This window comes from Tachypleus tridentatus, chromosome 1, assembly GCF_004210375.1.
Source record: "Tachypleus tridentatus isolate NWPU-2018 chromosome 1, ASM421037v1, whole genome shotgun sequence".
NCBI lineage: Eukaryota > Metazoa > Arthropoda > Merostomata > Xiphosura > Limulidae > Tachypleus > Tachypleus tridentatus.
Window position 1 is genome coordinate 152806179 of NC_134825.1, and position 24532 is coordinate 152830710.

The following is a 24532-nucleotide window of genomic DNA, read 5'->3' on the forward strand; positions in this document are numbered from 1 at the left end:
TCTGCTTTTACCCTGGTATTACTGAGTGTTTTTACCAATTAAAAATAAAAGTTCAATTTCTATTATGTGAAAACAAAATAAATTTAGAAGGTTTTCCAATCTTACGTTCCAAGGTAGGTCAGCACCAATACTTCTACATAGGTTAGGTAGCGTAGAAAAAAAACATAAAAGTAAAATAACAGAAGTTTTTATTGGTTAAGGCGCTACCCAGCGACACAAATTACGACTATCCGGGAAGTCTGGTTGTAAAGAAAAAAACTGATAAAGAATAAATAAAGTTCTCCTACATTTTTTAGTTCAGTGATATGTTTTAAGTTCACTAAGGAGAGATGATAGGACTAAGGTATTAAAATATAGAAGTATACTGCATAAAATACATCTTTTCCCTTAGAAGGTGAAAAATGTATAGCCTGCACTAATCTCCACCTATGTCTCGGGAACAAATTGTTCAAAGAGCAAAATCTCATCAACAGAAATAGGAAACATATCAGCGGCAATTTGAAAACACCAGTAATAAATTGGTTTTTAATTAATAACAGCTACGTGAAATGCATTGATCCGATGGTGACAAAAAGCAAATAAGAGTATTATAAGCTAATGAAACGAAGCTTAATCTATAGAAATATGCTTATGAAATACTCAAGGTATTTACAGTTTGACTACTTTAAGATATCTGTCAATCTTTATAAATTAATTACAAAATTAATTTTCTCCTGATGTCAAGGGTACGTTGAGTTTGCGATTTGTATTGCAATGTAGTATGATGTTATGAGCTGATAAAAAACAATTTTAGGAACACAAAAACAATATAGAATTATAATATATTAACTTGTATGAAGACTAAGAAGTATACATAATATTTCATATTTCTCAGGTATTTATATTATGGCCTTTAGAGCTGCTTTTAAAATCTGTTGTTTGATGTCAAGCACAAAGTTATAATCTATATAAAAGTAATTGCGCTGTCTCGAATTGTTAGTTTGTTTGGTTTTTGGAATTTCGCACAAAGCAACTCGAGGGCTATATGTGCTAGCCGTCCGTAATTTAGCAGTGTAAGACTAGAGGAAAGGCAGCTAGTCATCACCACCCACCGCCAACTCTTAGGCTACTCTTTTACCAACGAATAGTGGGATTGACCGTCACATTATAACGCCCCATCGGCTGAAAGGGCGAGCATGTTTGTTTGGCGCGATGGGGATGCGAACCCGCGACCCTCAGATTACGAGTCGTGCTATCTCGAAGCTGTTGAATCGGCTACTGTTTCTAGGCTGTTGAAACTGTACTGTCGCTAGGCTATTAAATCTCCATGTAACTACTTCGAAGGGTGTGGATGGATCTTTACCAAAATTGGTACAAAAATTCTTTAGGTCCATGTGAGAGTGCGAACAAATTTTCAGTTTTGCAATTTTAATTTTGGGGTTTTTATGAACGTTTTTTAGTACTAGTTTGCCCCCTGTTGATGGACCTTTATCAATTTGGTATGAAGGTTTGTCGCGTCCGTGTGAAAACATATTCAAAAGTTTGACATTCTTTGGGCGTTTTTGAATTTTTTTTTTAATTTACAATTACATATAAGGAAAACAACTTTTCGTGTTCTAAGATTACCTTTCGTCAATCATGAATTTACATAACTTCCATCTAGGTGATTGGCACTCCAGCTATATTTGATGTATTTGGTGCTGAAAAGACCTTCCCCCGCATTACCAGGTCTCGTGAAGCCGGCTAGGATACAATAGAAACGGCTAAATAATTATTCTAATGCTAAAATAATATACTAAGTAAGGCATAGCGGATATATAAATACATAGTGGATGAATAAATATTTTCCATCTTCTTCTATTAGACATCTAACATCATGAACGTGTAATAAGTTTCCAGAAAACAACGAGGTATAAAATAATACATGTCAAAATCAGTAATCTCCAGTACTACTAAATACGGTTTTGTGATGCATAGCCGAAACATAAAGATATCTGATGTTAAATAAAGGATTTACAGATGTAAAATCATTAGCCTTTTTTTAATTCTTTTAGTGGTATCACAACCTGAATATCTACTCTAATGTAACCGACCTTATACTAATATATACGATTCTGTTAATTTAGCTCCGTCTAATATCTACGATATAGTTTATTACTAAGATCTAAGGAAATTACTTTTCTTATCTGCTGGTTATTGTAACAGTAATATGAATTACTCCCAAACACTTTTAGAAATAAGTTAGGAAACTAACTTAAGCAGTTTTCTTCGTAATGAGTCACTTGTATAAAGACATTTATGGAAAGTGACTGTCATCCATCCATTTTTTTTCTCACTCGACGCAGCTGGTAATTTTAAATATATCACTGGATCATATTTACTTTCATAATAAAATCCGACGTCCATGCGGACTACAAGTCCTTATAACTGACATCATGAAAACTACTAATACAAAGTTAAATCTTTTTCACAAATTTATTCTGTGGTTGCAATTTGATAGTAAAACTATGCTGTTAGTAAGCAAGAAGGAAATCAGTATATGTCTGTGTATCGCTAATAGAACAATGTTCGGTGTAAAGATACTCAGGTTATGTTTTCAAACTTGGAACGTAAACATTTTTATCATATAGATACTTAATCGGCAGTTGATTGTTTAAAAATGACCAGTTTCTCAGCATACGTTCCTCTGTTTCTGGTAATATTCCATTTACTATTGTTCCCTAGGCCCGGCATGGCCAGGTGGGTTAAGTCGTGCGACTCGTAATCTGAGGGGGGCGGGTTCGCATCCCAGTCTCGCCAAACATGCTCGCCCTTTCAGCCGTGGTGGCGTTATAATGTGACAGTCAATCCCACTATTCATGGGTTCGAATCTAAATCCCAAACATGTTCGCCATTTTAGTATGATGGCTTTTAATATAATGGTCAATCTCAGTATTCGTTAGTAAAGAGCATCTTTCACTTCAACACAGCCCATCATGGCCAGGTGGTTAATGCACTCGACTTGTAATACGAGGGTGGCAGGTTCGAATCCCCGTTATACCAAACAACCTCGCCCTTTCAGCCGTGGGAAAGTTATTATGTGACGGTCAATCCCACTATTCGTTGGTAAAAGAGTAGCTCAATTGTTGGCGGTGGGTGATGATGACTAGCTGCCTTCCCTCTAGTCTTACACTGCTAAATTAAGGACAGTTAGCGCAGATAGCGTTGATGTAGCTTTGCACGAAATTCAAAAACAAAACAAACAAACAATCACTTCAACACTGAGGGCGACTAACGCAAATAGCCCTTGAGTAGCTTTGTACGAAATCTAAAACACAGAAGCAAACCTTTTCTTGTGTTCATTTCAGCCAAGGTCTTATGTTCAGTGCATCATCTAAATTGCCAGAAATGTGAAACAAATTAACTTTTTTCACCAAACAACTTTGTGTACGTTTTATTAGTCAATAAGTAAATAAAAGAAATGCTTGAAACTATAAACAGCTCTTTTTTTCTTATCCTGAATACCTTTTTGTTCGACTGATGCGAGTCACTTCTTTTAATTATACATAATGCTTGAGGTTTTACTTCTTTCATAAATGCTGGTTAACCCTGTTACAGTTGATGGTGAAAGTTGAGCTTTAGGGCTAATCAGGCTTTACCTTGGATTAGAAAGCATTCAAGTGAATAGTACAAGAAAAACCCACCGCCAACTCTTGGGCTACTCTTTTACTAACGAACAGTGGGATTGACCGTGACATTATAACGCCCCCACGGCTGAAAGGGCGAGCATGTTTGGTGCGACCGGAATCCGAACCCGCGACCCTCGGATTACGAGTCGAACGCCTTAACACGCTTGAACATGCCGGGCCTAATTAGCTTATGAAGATTTGCTTTTATAATTCAATTTTCAAAAAAGTCAAGAATATCTTCTTAGATCCCTCACGTGGATCAGTTAAGACTAAAAGAATCAGGGCTTGGTGCTTCTGAGTTTATTTCCTTTAAACAGATTTTCACAAAAGACAAACAGCTCAAACGACTAATGATGTTTAAAGGACATTTATTGTTATATATTTATTTCTTACACTCGCATTTCTCTTGAAATTTGCATTAGCTCTTTCAAGTGAAATATAGTACGATTCTAGAATAAGACGTTTACATAGTTTACGAAATCTGGTACTTCATGCGTATAAATAATAATGAGGAATTCTAACTCAAACTTTCGTCAAAGGGCCAAATATAGAAAACGTTCCATAATATAACAAACAATGGGTATTTGGGAACAGACATTTCTAATTTTGAACGGATAGGGTAAAGGCAGTCCCAACTCTTGAGCTACTCCTTCCTGACCAGACAGTAAAATCTGACAGTCATCCTTATATTAATGAAAGCAAAATCCAAAAGTACAGAGCACATTTTTGTTTCAACGAACTGCAACTCAGTTTGACCGTCCGATGACATTAACCCATATTTTACGCTCGGCCCTAAGAAAAAGTTTTGTGGAATTTTTTGAAACGTAGAAGAATAAACAGCAATTGGTTACAAAGACGGTATCTAGAAGTTCAGTGAAAACCCACGACAACTCATAAAACTTACATTAGCAATTCTTTGTTTGTGAAATAAATCACACAATGACTAAAGTTTCAGGAAGTTTTTTTTTTCCAAAACATCAAACGAAATTCGAGTTCTGATGTATTTGTAATGACATATTATTCTCTATTACTTTCAGTAAATCAATACAGTTACCTAAGCAGACATCAGAATCGGTCAGATCGATACTACAAAATCAGTAACAAAAGCAGCTTTCTGTGCTAGAGTCTCTTTACAGATAAATGTGGTCGTTTCTATTGATCAGGTAATTTGAGTAAATGTAGTTTTCTTGCAGCGTTATTTATCTATATTCTAAAAAAAAAAAAGCAAGATCAACGATACCTGTTTATACCTTTAGTATATCGGAAATTTTTGCATTCGTTAAATATTTCAGAAACTGATAAAAGGAAAACTTTAAAGCACGAAAATCTTGTTTGTAGGTATTTATCTTTATTTTAATACACTGTTAAAACTGTATTCTGTCTCTTTTATTCGATTGCTGTTAACATTAAATTCCAGTTATTAAAATAAAAATATGTTACTGTGTTGCACGTTGTGGAACTGAAATCCGCTCTTGCAGGTATAACTATACATATTCAAATTAGTTCTGAAAGTTGCAAGTTGAATTCAGTAAATGTTGTTTTACTACAAAGAACACAGTTACTGAATATTAGTGTATAAAATATTACTGTATTTTTATACAATAGTAATTTGATTAAATGTTTCTTAATTTCCGAATTTTCGCTCAAAGCTACACAAATGGCTGGTTGGGCTTAATAGTATCTAATTAGGAACTGATAGACATAGGCCTACGAATTTAACTTCATAAAAGTTATGTTGGTTTTAATAAATTTGCTATAATTTAGCTCCGTAGATTTCGAAAATAATATTAATATTTTCTGCCACGTAAAGATTTTTCTTTTACAACTAGGGATGGAAAAAATCCTTATTTAAATCAAATTATTATTTCGTTGACCACAAAGAACGTTTTTTATTATTATGTTTGGGTACTAGAACAATCAATAATACTTTCACGTCGCGATTGATCTAGAGAAATCTATAACCAGTGGTTATCGTTTTAAGCATAAGAAAATGTGGCCTCATTTCAATGAAAATTATTCACTTACGTGAAAGAACATACGAAGTTTTATACGTGATGACGATAAATGGATGTAATTTTAGGACTCATCATATAGGAATTACTGTAAAACATGTAAACATTTCAAGACGTTAAAACCAGGCCTGTGTAAATTAGAAGGAAACAGCCAGCAACATCCATCTCCATCTCTTGATCTGCTTTTATCTCATCGAATGTTGTGTTCTCAGTGTTGCCTTTATAACTCATCAGGGATAACGTTAACTCAACAGCTAGTGTGTTGAACTTGAAAAAGTTGAAGTTCCGTGGTTTCACAGCCCGATATGACAAAAATCGAGTTCCAAAACCTGGGGCCATGGTGGTGTTATAAACGTGTCGAAATAACCATACTATTCGTTTCGACAAGAATTGATGGACTGTGGAGAGGAATACCTGTTGTTTTAATTTGTCAGTTCAAACTTAAGAGACAACTAATAGCGATTATTCCTTTGAATACTTCATACGGAAATTCTGAAACAAGTCTTTCTCGAACGATTACTATATAAACATTTTATTTTTATCAAAATAGTTGAACGCTAGCACAGATAGTCCTCGTGTAGCTTTGCTAAAGCAAAACAGTTTTTGCGTGTGTTTATGGAAACAGGACGCAAATCATGAACCATAAGCTTCACACCGAATATGTGAATCAACAAGGCCACGCCGGAACCCATGTATTTAGGGCAATAGGGAAAATGTTAAGGACTTTCTAACTCGAAGTTCTACCGATTTAATACACTGCACTAGTTACATAGAAACAATCCTTTTATTTTTACCAATTTATTGCGAACTACTGGTTGTTTTGGCTACCGGTAAAATTTCATCAGCACATCATTAGTTTCTCGAAACGTTTTGTTATAAAGCTTAGATATTGTTTTTTTAATTTTAGCTTCTAATCGTTTGTCGATCTATTTTTTGACTTGATAGGCACAGACCGGACTACGTTTTCAGATGTGAGACCTAACCATCCAGCTAAACTACTAGGAACAACAAAGAAAACTGTCGTGTAAAAGTTTGCTGTTGTTTTTTTCGACGTGTCTTTTACTGTCAAGCAGATGCAAAATTCATCTTTTTGGTCGTAGAATATATCAAAATAAGGGAAGGAGTATTCAGTTCCTTTGATTTTCTTTCTTATATTTTTCACTCACTGCGTTTGCATTTTGGCAAGACGCTTGCTTGATAAAAGAAAACAAAGATTTCTGAAGGTGTTTTCGTAACAACACACAAAGAAAGCTTTAAGAGTGTTCGGAGATAGAGGTATGAACGCGTTACGTGAGTAAGCGACTCCTCTTGTATCAGTAAAGAAGAAAAGAACAAATAAAAAGTAAAAACAATCCTTTCAGTACAAAATAGGAAACGAATTCCGATACATAACAGCTTATCAGTGTATAACAAAAGAAAAAGTAACAGTGTAGATTTTTTTTTTTTTATGGTTGATTGCATCCGGATGTCAATAAGAACCTTTTTCATTTGGTTGAACACGTATGAAAGTAGGAAGAATAATCTATCAATTGGTTTCGTGAACACAAATACAAAACAAATGAAAATAATAATGAGGTAAAATATTTTTACATAAGATTAAGTGGACAAAAGGAGTTGTGGAAATGTCATCAAATGTTATGAAGAAATGATAATGTGAAGGGAATGGCACACACACACACTGGTGTGTAGTGAATCACAAAATACTCGAACACTGATGAGTTTAAATATTAATGTAATTATATATTTGACACAGTACTCTAATCTATTTATTCAGTGTAATAGAACTAGATTAATGTGATGAATAACGTTTAAATAAAAACATTACAGAAGGGCAATAACTGTTGAGCGAGCCATCGAACACACTTGAACGACTTTTTATCGGTGAAAGTGTATTTAAAATATATAATACAATAATGAACAAAGGTTTCCCCCAGCTTGTTTTCGTTCAGGAATTTGAGCAATACAGAAGAAACCTATAGGATTACTACTTAAAACTTAGTAAAATATTAAGTGATAGAGAGAAAAATACTTATATGTTTACCACTCATAATTTAGTAAACAGATGAGTAATACAGAAAGATATATATATATATACACCACTCAAAATTTAGTAAACAGTTGAGTTATACAGAATAAGATATATATTTGTGTGTGTGCTTTCTTATAGCTAAGCCACACCGGGCTATCGGCTGAGTCCACCGAGGGAAATCGAATCCCTGATTTTAGTGTGTAAGCACAAATAAAATATTAAAATAGATTTCAGTCAAATGAAGATTGTATATTATTTAGAGACGGAAGAAGAGATTGTTGTTGTTGTTATTTTACAAAATACATTACAAAATGGGTGTAATTATCATAGTGTATTTTTGTACCTCTACTTTACTGAAGATTGAATTCTGAAGATTCCGAAACATGTAATATATATTTGATGTAATTACGTTCGAGGTTTTTCATTATTATTATTAAATGTGTCTTATTTGTAATAATATACACTACTTTGTACACATTTCTCAAGGCTTAAGTAGGAAACTGTATTAAGCATGCTAAAATATTAAAATCAAATGTGTTTCACAATTTAATTGTTTGTTTCAGGTGTAATTCTGCAAAAAAAGATCTGAACTAACACAAATACAGGAGTCGAACCACAATTTTAATGCTGTAACTCAAGTTTACCTATCACTAAGCCAGGGAGAAAATTAAAAGCATAAATGGTATTGTCTTTTCAAACGTGGGACGAACCTTTCTAATGCTTCACAAGAGATATTACATACCTTCCTGGTTCAAACTAGGCTTAGTTATTATCTAAAACAACATATAGCTAACGTTTTGGCTATACAAGCCTGTGAAAACAACCAGAAATAACTAAGTGAACATTGTACAGTTGGAGAACGTTGAAAGCGTACCTATTGTGTGAATTAGTAGTCTACCGTCAAGTGTGTGTGATTTATCATATTTTGATAATCTATAACGGGCGTGCATGTCCAGGTGGTTAAGGCGATCGACTCGCAATTTGTGGATCACGGGTTCGAACTCCCATCCCACCAAAACATATTTGCCCTTGCGGTCGTGGGGTATTATTATTCATTGGAAAAAAAGAGTAACCTGAAAATTAGCGGTGGGTGTTAATAACTAATTGCCTTTCCTCTAGTCTCTTATTGCTAAATGAACCCTAGCTAGCGCAGATAACCCACGGGCAGCTTTGCGTGAAATTCATAACAAACATTTTTCATACTACACATCGGTGGTAAAATAATTCATATTTCTTTAATTACGACGTAGTTCGTAGGGTTACTAAAACTTGGTTTAAATTTCGCACAAAGCTACACAAGGGTTATCTGCGTTAGACGTCCCTACTTTAACAATGCAAGACTAGAGGGAAGGCAGCTAGTAATCATCGCCCACCGCCAACTGTTTGGCTACTCTTTATCAACAAATAGTGGGATTGACAGTTAAATTATAACATCCCCCACGGCTGAAAGGGCGTGCATGTTTGAAGTAACGAGGAGTCGAACCAGTGACCCTCAGATTACGAATCGAGTGTCTTAACCATTTGCCCATGCCGGGCCAGTAGAACTTAATACAATCAAATATCACATTAAAAGTAAATCATATAAAATCGATGGAATTTTGAAATATTAAATATTAGATATTTCTTGTTGTTATATTCCAACAGAAATACGTATGTTATTTCTTTATTTATTTATGTTATCTAACTTTTGCACCGAGTTCCTGTTCAATACGGATTGCTTTCTAAAAGTAAGATCTAACTGATAATTTTGAAGCAAAAAAAGTTACGAATATACACGAAATGTGTGTTTCAGGAATGTTCTCATTCTATCATCGGTATTTTTATCAAAGGAATTAGCAAAAAGTTTCAAAGGAAATTTCACGATGTTTGTAAAAGATATATACAATTAAAATAAATATAAAATAGATTAAGCAAAAGTTTAGTTCCACAGAAGTACAAACTGTGGAGATTGTTTAATTTAAATACTTTTTGTAAATGTAATTATATGTCTTTTCGTCCTGTTGCTAGATTTGGAAAGATAAAGAAACGCGTTTTAATTCGTGGTTTAACAGACGGTATCTTAAATATAATGAGAACATTCCATTACGTTTCCTAAATATGGTTTGGCCCTGCATGGCCAGATGGTTAAGGCACTCGACTCGTAATTCCAGGGTCCCAGGTTCGAATCTCTGGCACAATAAACATGCTCGCCCTTTCAGCCGTGGGATATTATGTTACGTTGAATCCCACTGTTCGTTCGTAGAAGAGTAGCCCAAGAGTTAGCAGTGGGTGGTGATGACTAGCTGCCTTCTCTCTAGTCCTACATTGCTAAATTAGGGACGGCTAGCGCAGATAGCCCTCGTGTAGCTCGGCGCGAAATTCAAAAACCAACCAAACAAACAAAAATATGGTTTCTTTATTTGGTCGTGCCTGATTAAATTACGATTCCCGCCTTACGAATTAATTCGAATAAGTACTGAACGTAGTTATTACAAAAGTAAAACTGTTGCCAAGAGTTGGGAAAATTATTGTTGTGGTGTTCGTGCTTAGGTTCGTGAAAACAGCCTTGAGATATAACATTATATGTATCACAATAACTATCATACAATATTCATATAGAGGTAAATTTGTAATGTACAAAATGTACGACATACACACTCACATTCGTGTACACAATCGCACTTTAATAACATTAGGAAGTTTATCGAAAACTTTCACTGTTAGTCCTACTACTTTGTTTGTGGAAACCGTTTAAAACTACCTTCACAGCGATAGTGGGACATGCGCAGTAGAGAATGTAAATATTATAATTAAGTGAAGGTTGAAAACACCAACATGTATGTTGAATGAAGGACAAAGTGTAACTTATAGCAGAGCCAACTATTAACAACGCAAGTAGAGCGTGTGTAAGTAGCACGTTCAAATATGTATGTACATAAGTATGTATGTATGTATGAATGTGTGTGTGTGTGTGAGTTTAGGTGATATTTTATGCTTTTCAGACTTACATATGACTGTCGGTTTACCTATAAATCAATTATTTGTAATTACTGAAGCTTAACTTATACAAAGTAACAAGCACTATATAATTTGCTATGAATTACACGTTCGAGCAGTTTCCCTCCTTAGACTAGCTAGATAGGTTATAAAGAACGTTGCCCAATGCAACCTTATATGCTTCAAGTCTGAGACTTGGCCTGGCATAGTTGTTTTTTCTGCATATTCCTGTAAACTACTTGCATGCTAAAAATAATTTGAAGCAGCTTTCCTCACTGTGAAGTGACAGACAATCGTTGAAAATGTTGGTCCACAGCAGATAACAAAACGCGTTGATAATGTTGAGAACTGCAGGTCTTGAAGCATTTTACTGTGCAACCTAATTGAAACTGCAAGTCTCGGTGTCTTTAAAAGCGAAGCCTGCTTGAAAATGCTCTTCCCAGTGTCTTTACATGCGAAGCCTGCCTGAAAATGCAGGTCTGTGTCTTTTACTGTACAGCTTGCTTGAAACTTCAGATCTCAGTTTGTTGTATTGTGCAATCTGCTAGAAACTGCAGGATTCAATATGTTTTGCTGTGCTGCTTAAAACTGCAGGTTTCAGTGTGTTTAACCGTGCAGCTTGTTTGAAATTGCAGGTCTCGACTATTTTTACTGTGCAACTCAACTTACCTTCTGATTGTCAGACTTATGATGTCTGGTTACTTTATTAGAGTAAAACATTATTTATTTGAGCGTGCTAACTTATGATATATGTCAAGTGACTTCTTGAGCGAACATCATTATAAACTCAAAGATAATAGTCATGCCATGTTTAGTCTTAGGGATAATGGGTAAAGTCTAATACCTCTTCGGCTTTCAAAAAAACTTTAATATTGGGAATTCTTTTAGCAAAAGATTCGTAAAAAGTAACTTATATCACGTTTGATTCGAAGATATTTGTCGTTGTCTACCACTAGGAAAATTCGTGACTATCAACCACAGACTGGAAGTTAGCAGCTTTTAAGGTAAAAAAACTTCAAACTGTGTCCTAATTAACCTGTTTCTTAATGTGGAACCAATTGTTCTTATTCCCAACCATATTACGCACAAGGACGTTACATAAACACTCATGTGGCAATTAAAAACCGCTCCAAACTCTTTCGTTCCAGATGAAAATGACTGAAAAATTATATATATATATACGAAGGCGTATTTGGATTTGAATTTTTGGCAAAGCTACTAAGATTACCTGAGGCCGTCCCTGATTTCGAACTACTGACCAGAAGAAAAAAGACAGTCAATGGCATCCTATTACAACCATTTATACAAATGGATTATTTGTCATTGTTATAACGCACATACAGCTGAAAGTGCGAAGAAGATTGTTTTATCGGCTCAGCAACTCCGATTGGAAGCTACTTTGGTTTAAATAAGACACTGTTCTTTATTGTACTCAGGACAGATGAAAAACATAAGTCACTTGATGTTTGAGTTGTTTCTATAATGGATCTTTTCTGGATCTGTTGTAATGGGGTGTGGTATATTCTTAAGATAAGTGGATCCTTCAACTAGTAGGTGAGAGGATATTCCTTCCGTCTTTTTTAATGGATAAGAGTCAGTACAAAACGCTATTCAGTGATTCCCTATGTTCCTAGAATCAAAAATTGATTCGAATAGCATGAAAGTGGCTTTGTTTATGCACAATTACTAGATATAAATCCTCTTGAACTTTGGTAAACACTTGTTCATCGTAGTTACCACTGTAATCTTTTTTTTGGCATTTGTAGATTAGTTACAAGCTACATTCCTTACAGAAACGGAATTTTTACCAATATAACAAACAATTATTGAAGTAAATGTTGAAACGTAGCTGTTAAATGCGAAATTTCCTATAGCCTTAGTAAAACAATATTTAGGCAGCGTAAATAGTACTTTATCTGAAATTGTTTAACAAACTTCATCCCTTATGAGGTATTATAATTTATCCCAGACAATTTCCTGGTTTATTTTGTTATGTATTACGATTTCAAATAACCAGAAATTCTAATTTTAATTTAAACAAGTTAATTAAATGTTAATATGTATTAAATTTATAATATTTCCCAACAAGATTGATATACACAATTTTCCTTATTAACACAAATATATATCAATATGCAAACAATAATACAAATTTTAATAATAGTTATTATAAATAATGATTTATATACAAATATTTTGCAAACTTCCAAATTACTAAGTCTTCTATCTGGTCTGGGACTTACTTTTTATAGACGATTCACGATGATGGAATTAATTTTATGTTGATACACAGGTATACTTCACACGTGAGCTTTTTCCGATTTTACTATGTGTTCGTAGAAATACTAACATCCAAAAATAATTCACTGAAGTTAAACCGTTGGTAATGTTTGAAATCTATAAAGCGTTCCTGGTCAAATACCTGTAGTTCTCCGATTACTAAGCGTTTATCACAATTTTAGTTTCCAGGGTTTATAATATAGTGACTGTAGCAAACCAACAATATATATCGTTTCTCAACGTGTCGATTTACAAATGTGCTGTATAATGATATTTATTTATTCTTTGCAAATAACTAGCAAACATTCAAACCGTTTTTTTAATTCTGTGCAAAGCTATACGAGGGCAATCTGCGCTGGGCGTTCCCACTTTAGCAGTGTAAGACTAGAGGGAAAAAAAACTAGTCATCACCATTTATCACCAACTTTTGGGCTACGCTTTTATCAACAAATAATGGAATTGATCGTTTCTTTATAACACCCCCACGGCTGAAAGGGTGAGCATGTTTGGTGTGACAGGAAGACGAACACGCGAACCTCAGAACTCCCTAACCATCTAGCCATTCAAACTGTTAAATACAATCTAATTTTCTTCCTTCTGTTATCACAAAACATTGTACATCTTTAGAAAATAATATAAAGCTGAAAAGTAAGTAGAAAACAACACAGACATTTACGGCAAAGTAAGTTTTAATTACTATTTCTTAGCGCTTTAAGGTTTAAATGAACTGGTCATCAAAAGCTACATCCTGTAAAATTCCACTTGATAAAGTATATTTAGTAAACCTCGCACAGCTTGTAACTTAAAGTTAATAATTTGTAGGAGTTTCTAAAACAGTCAGAAAGGTGGGGTGGCAAACCTCTACAACTAATAAGACAACTCCAGATATGTATATATACTGTGACTGCCTATAAGATAACATGATTCCACAAAAATAATTAATTCGCCTTTAAACATTACGAAGAAAAAACATTCTGTCTAAGGAAGCTTTTCCTCATGCTGATATTCTAACTAACTGTTTTATGAAAAATCATTTTGAAAGGGGCGTCGCCATATGTGGAACTTTTGTGATTTATCTGCGGGAGTGGCCCAGGTTGAATTTCATATATGTAGGAAGCGCTGATTAATTACATGGTAAGTAATATTTATGGTTTCGAATAAGTGCGATCTGTTTCCGTAGAATCACGCCAGAAAGCAATGTTTGTGTGGCAGATGCAACCCAAAGGACCGTATCGTGGCTGTATAAACAATTTTAATTCTGCAACAACCGTAGAATGTCTTGTAATAGATGGAAGAAAGGTGATATAACGCTTTATTAATTCTACAACTGTAGAATATCTTAAGAGATGGAAGGCAGGTGATATAATACTTTCTTTATTTGGAGTTGAACTAAATATCGCGCAAAATATTGTTATACAATATACTCACTGGTTGTTCAATAGCGGGCTTATAGCGTTAAAATCAGGATTTCAATAAATGTATGAGAAGAGTACATAGCTTTACAACATAACAAACAGTTATAAATGTAATACATTTTATAGTCAAATCATATACTCAAAGTTATCTATAAACATCCTTAATTGGATTTAGATATTCCATAGATAAGAATAAAACTATGGACATCATATACACGGAGTAAATGAAAAGTTTTATTATAATATCTATTTAATTCGTAATACGTCAGGAACGGGTTGTTAAATTAATGATGTTCCTGGCATGGCCAGGTGGGTTAAGGCGCGCGACTCGTGATCTGAGGGTCGCGGATTCGCATTCCTGTCGCACCAAACACGCTCGCCTTTTCAGCCGTGGGGGCGTTATAAGTGACGGTCAATCCCACTATTCGTTGGTAAAAGAGTAGCCCAACAGTTGTCAGTGGGTGGTGATGACTAGTTGCCTTCCCTCTAGTTTTACACCGCAAAATTAGGGACGGCTAGCGCAGATAGCCCTCGAGTAGCTTTGCGCGGAATTCAAAAACAAACAAACAAAATTAGTGATGTATTTCATAAGTCTTGGGTTATTCGTGTATTTCTCAACAACCATATGTAATAAGTTCTGACATGAACCACTTATGTATGTATATATGGCTAAACCATAAAGCAAGTACTTCAAAAGATCGAATTATCTTTCTTATTTTGGGTTCGTGGATTAAAGCTTAGCTGTTATAATGTTAAATAAATGAAGTATTTTATTGTGTGTATGATATTTGTAAGATATGATAAAGATAGAGAAGTTATATATATTGTTAATTGTCAAGTATTGAAAGAACAAAATTATGAACTAAATCAAACGTTATTCTTCGGGTTATTCTGGTAATGAATCAAGTGCTCACACTATTGTTGTCGTAATTTTGTTTGTTTGTTTATAAGCACAAAAATTACAGAATAGGTTACCTGTGGTGTTCATACTGCGGAAATCGAACCTCTAATACTAGCGTTTGAAGTCCTGAAGCTTACGGCTAATACACTAATTCAGTGGTTCCCAACCAGGGGTGCGAGATAACATTTGTTTTGGCCACCTTCACCTTTATTCTTAAATAAATAATTACTGTGAGGGGTGCGAGAACATATTAAATTTTTTTAGGAGTGTGGGGCATAAAAAAGGTTGGGAACCACTGCACTAAGTTGCAGCCCAGCATAGCCAGGTGGTTAGGGAGCTCGACACGTAATTTCAAGGTCGTGGGTTCGAATCCCCTTCATACCAAACATGCTCACCCTTTCAGTCGTGGAGGCGTTATAATGTGACGGTCAATCTCACTATTCGTTGACAAAAGAGTAGCCCAAAAGTTGGCAGTGGGTGGTGATAACTAGCTGCCTTCCCTCTGGTCTTACACTGCTAATTTAGGGACGGCTAGCGCAGATAGCCCTCGTGTAGCTTTACGCTAAATTTAAAAACAAACACTAAGTATCAACTGCAGGAAGGAGTGCTCGTTATAATCATTACCCTTTGCTCTTAATCTCCTGTTTAGGGCTGAAAATTGATTGAAAAGTTTCGTAAGAATCCCTGTCTTTTTTAACTCGTTTTAATTTTCAAAGCTGGTGGTAGGTACATAGTCTATTCAGAAGGCTATAAGCATATGTAACAACAAAACAAATTTAAGATGTTTTTTTATATGTAATTCACCTAAATTTTCCTTATGGGCATAGTTCATTAATAACACTGAGAACCACCATTCTGAATGCTATCAATAGGCACGTTATAATCACTTTATAGTTCTCTTATCACTGCTAAAAGTTCACTTAGGCCTATTCAATTGGTTTTGAATTTTAGTTGACAAACTGAACTGTTTTTCTCTAATCCTAACGCTAAGATATCAGAATACTTACTTTATCGCCGATTTATCATGGTTGTGTCCTGTACTTCTGAAATCGCCTGCTCCTTTTTCTTTCTGAGTATTTCTAAGAATCGTCTATCTATTTGACAAAATCCACCGAGACTAGTTCAATTACTTTAGAACTCTCTTTTACGAAATAAACTATTCTTCTTATCTCTTTCAACGCCGTTAGTCTCACTCTAATATATCAACCGTTAAGTCTATATTAATCGTTAGGCTTTCCACTCTTACGACGATTAATTTTATGTTTAACTTTTTTTTTAGCAAAACTCTTTTTCGTAACTTTATTCCTCGTCTGCTCTGTCTGTGTACATTTTCTGCTTATCTCACACTATTTATAACTTTATTGCTTAATCGTCTACTTACTATATCCTCGATATAAATAAATTTCACGCGACGTTCGATAATCTCGACATCAATTAGTTATAAACACGACATACAACTCTTACTAATTTACGTAAATAAATTTCTCATGACGTTTACTTTAAAATAATTGCTTCTAACTATTTTGTTACGAACAAAACTAAGCATCATAAAATATTATTCACAAAATAAATTAATCAATAATATCTGCGCTAAACACTCTTATATCATGATAAGGTGCTTTATAAGAGTAATGGTGTTGGTAGTGTTAGTGGCGGTAACCTTTCTTTTCGTCTATCTTTTTAAAATTAGGGGTAGCTAGTGCAAATAGCCTCATGTATCTTTACAACAAATTCAAGAGTTAGATATCATTACTTCCCTTTGAAAGTATTACAAATATAAGTAATTTCATCACAAAATATTTGTTCGTAAAAAATTGAATATTCAATTGCCGTTAGCGTTTGTTTTTTTTAAGTATTGATGATGGTTCAATGCAGGGGAAAAAATTTGCTGGACATTTTTTCTAATTAACTTGATATGTGGGTGTATTTTTCTTATTTAAATAATTAATATTAAAGGTTTTACCTGACTATTTACACTAAGCCAAGAACAGACCGTTTACCTAAAAACTACAAAACAGAGCTATATTCATATAGCACTCTTAGACTGCGCTGATTTCACCAAATAGTTGGATTTTATTCCCAATCTTGTAATACATCTTCAGTTTCAAAGTACGGAACGTGTTTTTTCGGCAAAAAGACGCATACTCTGAGCTTCCTGACTCATAGTCAAGGTTAGCCAACACCTGTTTTCCGCCTGTCTGTATATTCTTTATTTAATCGATGTTTTTTTTTCTGTATACACGTAACATATTTGTATTGATTTACATTAAACTAACCCCGATATTTTATATTTTTAGTACTGTATATATGTGTGTTAGTAAGTCGGACTTCTGTAGATTGTGCCTTCTGTGGCTGAAACCTCTCGTTATTTATTTCAGTAAGTTAATTCATGTTCAAACAAGTGCAAATGTGTTTGCATGGAATTAACGAATTAAATAAAACCCTCTGTCGAAAACAATTCAAAAGATTCTAAGTAAAACTGCCCAACAAACAGCTCATCCAAAGAAAGATTCTAAGTAAAACTGCCCAACAAACAGCTCATCCCAAGAAAGATTCTAAGTAAAACTGCCCAACAAACAGCTCATCCCAAGAAAGATTCTAAGTAAAACTGCCCAACAAACAGCTCATCCAAAGAAAGATCCTAAGTAAAACTGTCCAACAAACAGCTCATCCCAAGAAAGATTCTAAGTAAAACTGCCCAACAAACAGTTCATCCCAAGAAAGATTCTAAGTAAAACCGCCCAACAAACAGCTCATCCCAAGAAAGATACACCAAAGGTTTTGCCGCCTGTACAATTATTCTTTTCTCTCTTCTTTCTTTGAAAGATCGTACATCAACAGTCTACGTAGCTATGGCTTATTGATATAAATCAATTTCTGCTTAATTAATAATAGTGTATTTTTATTATGGATACGGTTACAATCATCTCTCCAAATGTACATCTGCCCATTATTTAACTCGATCGCACAATTTGGTGTCATCTATTCTGATTTTACTAATTTTATGTCCGTATTATTTCTCCCTTTTTTATTGTTTATCTGCTCAACAGTTTTACTATATCTCTCTCATCTTGTTAACAAGTCAGTGTAGCGTGTAGCATACATACTTTGTTGAAACTTGATAGTGTGATACATCATCGTTTAGCTCATGAAAAGTATTGCTTACGAAGCTTCTACTGCATTAGATATTTTCCTTTTTTCTTTTATTTTTCTTATAATTTGAATCAACTATGAATGCCCAAGCTGGTCCATTTCGGGTTATATTCACTGTTTGCCAAGTGAAGTTTCCACTTGATCAGAATCTTGTTTTTAAATGTAACTTGTAGAACTTTAAAGGGACTGACATTAACCAGTTGTTTCTCATGTTCAGTTACTGAAAAGTATTTTTGATGAATGTAGCACGTGTGTTTGCTAAACTACTTTTGCGCAACTTTTAAAATATGTTCCATTTTCTGTAAAAGATTCGTTTACAATTCAAATTTTTCTTATTTTATTTTGATATATTATCCATTCATTTATTAATGCATTTTCAATGTAAGGACTAACATCAGATATATTTTTGATATTGTCCAAATCACATCGCAAGGTAAAAGACAACACAAATGAGAAAGAAATAAAGGTTTCAGTTTGTTTTAGAAATATAAGTTCTCTTACCATGTCATCAATATATCGACGATTCATCTTGGTTTTCAGACCAAGATACTGTACATCCCAAAAAATCTATTGCAAATGTTGAACATATTTTCTTATCTAATGCAACATTGGAAGCAGCAACTGATAGAGGTATAAATGCACTCGGTTTCTTCCAGGGTTTAGAATCCCTTGTTGTTAGCCTAACTCACAGGACTGGACCGAAATAAAATATAGATCAAGCCTTTAGCATCTTTCTTTACAGATATTGACCAAAACAAAACATCAAAGAGGAATCGTTCTATCATGTATTGTTACTAACATTAATTTCAATGTTGAAGGAATGAATTATTCTAGTTTTTATATAGCTACAGACATTAGTTTCAATGCTGAAGGATAGGACTATTCTAGTTCTTATATGACTACAAATATTACTTTTAGTAATGATGGGACGGACTATTATAATTTTTATATAGCTACAAATATTACTTTTAGTACTGACTATTCTAGTTTTTGTATAGCTACAAACATTAGTTTTAATATTGATGAGAGGGACGATTCTAGTTTTTGTATAGCTACAAACATTAGTTTTAGTACTGATTGGAGGGACTATTCTAGTTTTTATAAAGTTACGAACATTACTTTTAGTACTGATGGCAGGACTATTTTAGTTTTTATATAGTGACGAACTTTAGTTTTAGTTCTGATTGGAGAGACTGTTCCAGTTGTTGTTTTGAATTTAATAACAGTAGTTTTAGTACGAGTTTAATTCCTTTGTTATACCATAGCTAAAGGACAAGTAAAAATCTTGTTCATAATGAAAAGTTTAATAGAATTTTTACTAACAAATAATCAGGTTATCGTCACACCGAATAAGTTATTTATTAAATCAAAAGTAATATGTACGAAATAATGAAAAAGAAAGAAAGAATAATTAGTTTTTCTGTAACGCAATTATGTTTATTGATTAAAAGGTTAGAAAGTTGAATAATTATATCAGACTGGAACTAATAATTTCATACTGTTACATCAGATATTTTCACTTTTTGCTCACCTCTGGCAGGTTGAGTTGATCGTGGTTTGAGAGGAGCATGCGTATAACAGTCCTTTCTATAACTCTGGAATTTACAACCATGTAAGCAAATACTGTAACAAAAATCCAAACAGTGAACACTTCAATATAATATACTCAACGAATGATGAATGATCGCTATGAAAAAAAGGACGCACTCCTAATTTGTAGCCTACAAACTAAACAGAACAATCAACAAGCAACGTCACAACTTTTCAAACTACAATCATCGTTCCGGTGGAGCGTTGTAATGTAACAGTTAATCCCACTATTCGTTGGTAAAAGAGTAGCCCAAAAGCTGGCGGTGGGTGGTATTGACTAGCTGCCTTCTCTCTATAATCTTACACTGCTAAATTAGGGACGGCTAACGCAGATAACTCTCGTGTAACTTTGCGCGAAATAAGAAAACAAGCAATCATGTGTCTTTTTTTTCAAAAGAATGAAAGCGATTACATTCTAAGTAGTTTAATAGGCTCTGAAAAAGAATTATATCATGATTTTTGTTTAAACAACTGGTATAGTTAATAAGACGATGATATTTTAGCCAATGATTCAATGTTTAAGGAATCAACATACACATATTTAATATAAAATATATAAATTTATGCATTAAAAATTTTAACAGGCACATAGTGTATGAAGTTATTGTCTTCAATGAATTTTGTAAAGTAGATGGATTTCATCTTAATGAAAACAATCACAATGGAGAGAGTCGTTTTTTTTTTCCTCATTACTTTAGTTGTAATTTCATACCGTAGAATGTGTCAAACGACAAAGACACTTTGGATAAAGGTAAATATAAACTTTATTAAACTAAGAGAATATCATAAAATATTACCAGAAAACCAACATCAAATCCTGTCAAAAAATGAAATTTAAGTCGAATATACCAGAAAAAGAAATGAACAATAGATTAGCAATGAAAGAAATTTTGTCCAATTCTGTTTTTTGGAAACACAAAGGCAATTCAAACATTTAGTTATTTCATGTATGTGTAAGAAAAACTTTAATGAACTTAAGATCGTGCGAAATAGAAAACCACTGAATATCTGGTAAGTTAACAGAACAATGAAATCTTTGTTAAAATGACGTTCATATATATATAATGAATAGAAAGAAATAATATGGGCATAAGGAAACTTTTCATGCTAAATATACTGTAATATCAAAGTTAGAAGTATTTTCTGTTAATGTCTTTTATATTTAATAAAAGCTTCATATTTGAAGAACGGAGTAGACACGTGATAGACTCAGAAAGGTAAATACTTGATTATAAGTGGCCGTTTCAATACGTAAAGAAAAAATCCAGCTACTATGTTATTTGCTTATTATATTGGTTAGCTTTGAAACTAAACCCTTAAAATAGTTAAATACATATAAATGTGTACATAGCTTCACATTTGCCTAATAAGATATGTATCTATACTCTCAGTGAACTTCTGTAGCTATTTGTGTAGAAAATCGGAAAATTAGAAAAAACAAATTTACCGCACACATACACATGTTATTAATTTAACTTTTCTTGCTTCATCTAGACAGAGTTGGTGTATGAAAGAACTGCTATAAACTGACTCTGTTATTAGTCTTTCATACTATGGGGTTGACTCCAATAACACACGCCATAAGAAGACAATCGTTATATCAAAACCGCCACCGTTCGTCAATCGCTAGATCGCCTTACGTAAAAATATTACACGAGGTGCCGGTATGTTGGAAATAAACGTGTTCACTAATTTGTAAACAACTACAAAAGTCAGTTTGCCTGCAACGATAATGAACACGAACGACTACAAAAGTTATTTTGCCTGCAATGCTAATGAACACGAACGACTACAAAAGTTATTTTGCCTGCAACGCTAATAAACACGAACGACTACAAAAGTTATTTTGCCTGCAACGCTACTGAACACGGACGACTACAAAAGTTATTTTGCCTGCAACGCTAATGAACACGAACGACTACAAAAGTCATTTTGCCTGCAACGCTACTGAACACGGACGACTACAAAAGTTATTTTGCCTGCAACGCTACTGAACACGTTATTCATTGTATAGTGAACCGTTATTGTTTCCCGCGAGCGAAGGTAGCATTCCATAGATCTTAGAATGTAATGACTTTAAACTGACCGTGTTGTACAATGTATCTACTAACTTAATGTACAAGGTACAATGTATATACTAACTTAATGTAAAAGAATACAATGTACATACTAACTTAATGTACGAGGTACAATGTATCTACTAACTTAATGCACAAGGTACAATGTACAGGGTGGCCCATAAGTCCCTACCCATCCATATGTTACTATATTATATTCAATTACGCATGTATTATAAAGTTGTTTCTTTTTTTCAAAGAAATATGGCCGATGTAAGCCCATTTACACGTGAAGAACGTATTGTGACAATATTATGTAGCGAGAATGAGGGACAGCACACAGATACACTGGATACATAAGATATATGGATGGGTAGGGACTTACAGGCCACCCTGTACATACTAACTTAATGTACAAGGTACAATGTATCTACTAAATTAATGTACAAGGTAAAATGTATCTACTAACTTAATGTACAAAGTACAATGTACATACTAACTTAATGTACAAAGTACAATGTATCTACTAACTTAATGTACAAGGTACAATGTACATACTAACTTAATGTACGAGGTACAATGTATCTACTAACTTAATGTACAAGGTACAATGTACATACTAATTTAATGTACAAAGTACAATGTATCTACTAACTTAATGTACAAGGTACAATGTACAGGGTGGCCCATAAGTTCCTACTAACTTAATGTACAAGGTACAATGTGAAGAACGTACTAACGAGAATGAGGGACAGCACACAGATAATGTACAAGGTACAATGTACATACTAACTTAATGTACAAAGTACAATGTATCTACTAACTTAATGTACAAGGTACAATGTACATACTAACTTAATCTACAAAGTACAATGTATCTACTAACTTAATGTACAAAGTACAATGTATCTACTAACTTAATGTACAAGGTACAATATACATACTAACTTAATGTACAAAGTACAATGTATCTACTAACTTAATGTACAAGGTACAATGTACATACTAATTTAATGTACAAAGTACAATGTATCTATTGACTTAATGTACGAGGTACAATGTGCTTACTAACTTAATGTACAAGGTACAATGTACTCACTAACTTAATGTACAAGGTAGAATGTGCATACTAACTTAATGTACAAGGTACAATGTACTCACTAACTTAATGTACAAGGCAGAATGTACTCACTAACTTAATGTACAAGGCAGAATGTGCATACTAACTTAATCTACAAAGTACAATGTATCTATTGACTTAATGTACGAGGTACAATGTGCTTACTAACTTGATGTACAAGGTACAATGTACTCACTAACTTAATGTACAAGGCAGAATGTGCATACTAACTTAATGTACAAGGTACAATGTACTCACTAACTTAATGTACAAGGCAGAATGTGCATACTAACTTAATGTACAAGGTACAATGTACTTACTAACTTAATGAATTCATCGGCGAAGTCATATCCCCATTCTACATGAGTTTTGCTTCTACAAATATCTTCCTTGATACGGAAGATTTTACCTTTACTCAATGTAGCTGCATCCTAGATTTTATGTTTGTGTTTTATGTGCGACGCCTTTTATTTTTGTTGTTGTCTGAAAAAAGTTGATTTTCAATATCACCCTGGATTAGCAGATGTAGTAGTATTACGCTGTCTTTCCTTTACATGCTAAAGGTAACATATCTATTGTGTAATTTATACACAATGTAATCTCAGGGATACTGAAACTAGCCTGTACGTTATTTATTAGATAATAGATCTCATTGATAGCCCTTTCTAGGTATTTATTATCAACTACTATGACCACTTGTTAAAATAGGTTCCAGGCCATAAGAAAGAGTTTATAACGTTTAAAGAACCATGATGTATTTTGATTTTGTGTCCATTGCTTTCTGGGTTACTACACAGACGATGGTTTATTCTGGTTGTGTCCATTTCTTTACTAGTTAGTAAAGAGCCGATGAGTGACCATTTTCATTCATTGTCGTTGTTGGTTTTGATTTTTTCACCTCAAATTTACATAACAGATTATTTGAACTCTAATTAGCGCGGGGAATTGAACCTTGGATTTTGAATTGTACGTCCAGCAACTTACCAATATCCAACAGAACGAAAATTACTTGTCCAAATAGGATGATTAATTCTAACTTGTAAACTCTGAATAAGTTGTTTCAGTTATTTAAACAAATTAGAAAATGGAGTAGAGCTATAACTAATGAAAATTATTTGTATTCGAAATTCTTCAAGAAGATACATTTAGGATATTCACAAACAATTTCTCAAAGAAACAAGAAGCACTAAAACATAAATCAGGCGACAGTGTATAAGAAGAAGAAAAGAAATAAAAAAATAAAAATGTCGTAAAAGCATTAGTTTAAGTCTAAACTGAACAAGTTTAGTAAATGACATTATGGTAATTGCTAACATTGTAACCAGTAACCCCGAAGACGTCAGCAAGACTTT

General features: G+C 33.7%; 1 long non-coding RNA gene across 2 annotated transcripts in view; it reads right to left on the reverse strand.

Annotated features, from left to right (window-relative positions):
• LOC143227483 (uncharacterized) overlaps positions 1-23643 on the reverse strand; it is a 65594-nt gene extending 41951 nt beyond the window's left edge. For both annotated transcript variants that reach the window (XR_013015004.1, XR_013015005.1), the window contains exons 1-4: positions 23501-23643; positions 19945-20036; positions 18915-19106; positions 16268-16354 (exon numbers count right to left, since the gene is read on the reverse strand). This is a non-coding gene — a long non-coding RNA (uncharacterized LOC143227483). The remainder of the gene's footprint in view (positions 1-16267; positions 16355-18914; positions 19107-19944; positions 20037-23500) is intronic.
• Between the last annotated feature and the right edge of the window lie 889 nt (positions 23644-24532).